Below are 844 nucleotides of genomic sequence, written 5' to 3'. Positions count from 1 at the left end.
CCTAGAAAAGCTTGCACAAACCAATAATTTTGACATTTTCAGAGAAATGTAGATTGTGAACTTATAAAAGTACGTGATTATTCTAAATCTTGCATGTCTTGGTGTGTGGAGGTGTTTGCAGCTAACATAGCTAAAATGTTCATTTCAAATTACTATCTCATTTTTGTGAAATAACCTGGTTGGCAACCTTCAGTCTCAAAAGACTATGGTATAAGCCTACAGCACCCGGTATTCCCCGGCGGTCTCCCATTCAAGTACTAACCAGGCCTGACCCTGCTTAGCTTCCGAGATCAGACGAGATCGGGCATGTGCAGGGTGAAATTTCATTAGTGATCTAACTTTGCAAATGTTCTCAGGAGATCAATGGTCCTGGATTGAACCTCTGTTGATAACCATGGCACATCTATTATGAGTTGGCACCCAGCACCCATAGCAGAGGGGAGATACTAACTGCATAGGCAGGAGGTGTGGTCTGATGGTTGAGCTGCTGTACTGCCTTAAGAGCTAAGGAGGAACAATCATGGTCCTGTTTGTGGGTGGGAGACATATGCCAGGCTGATAAGCTGTTGTTACCTGTTGTGGCAGGCTGGACTCACTGCTGAGTTGATGAGCCAATGCAGTGACAGAGCAGGAGAGTATGTAAGAAGGTCAGCTGGCAGAGAACAGCCTTGAGGACCTGTCTGGACTTGATATACGGTTGCCCGATGAAGCTTGATGATGCTGTGTAAAAACAGAGAAAGGTGATATATAAATACCTATGTATGCATGTTTTAAACTTTGGTCAAGGCCAGGTCAAAGTGAAGCACTGAGCCAAACTCAAAATGCCTTTTTCCTTTCTTGCTTC

General features: G+C 44.1%; 1 pseudogene; it reads right to left on the bottom strand.

Moving 5' to 3' along the window:
- Positions 1–213: 213 nt before the first annotated feature.
- On the bottom strand, positions 214–332 carry LOC136650160 (5S ribosomal RNA; annotated as a pseudogene).
- Between the last annotated feature and the right edge of the window lie 512 nt (positions 333–844).

This window comes from Tiliqua scincoides, chromosome 4 (genome assembly GCF_035046505.1).
Source record: "Tiliqua scincoides isolate rTilSci1 chromosome 4, rTilSci1.hap2, whole genome shotgun sequence".
NCBI classification, from domain to species: Eukaryota; Metazoa; Chordata; class Lepidosauria; order Squamata; family Scincidae; genus Tiliqua; species Tiliqua scincoides.
This window is presented reverse-complemented; position numbering and strand designations above follow the sequence as displayed.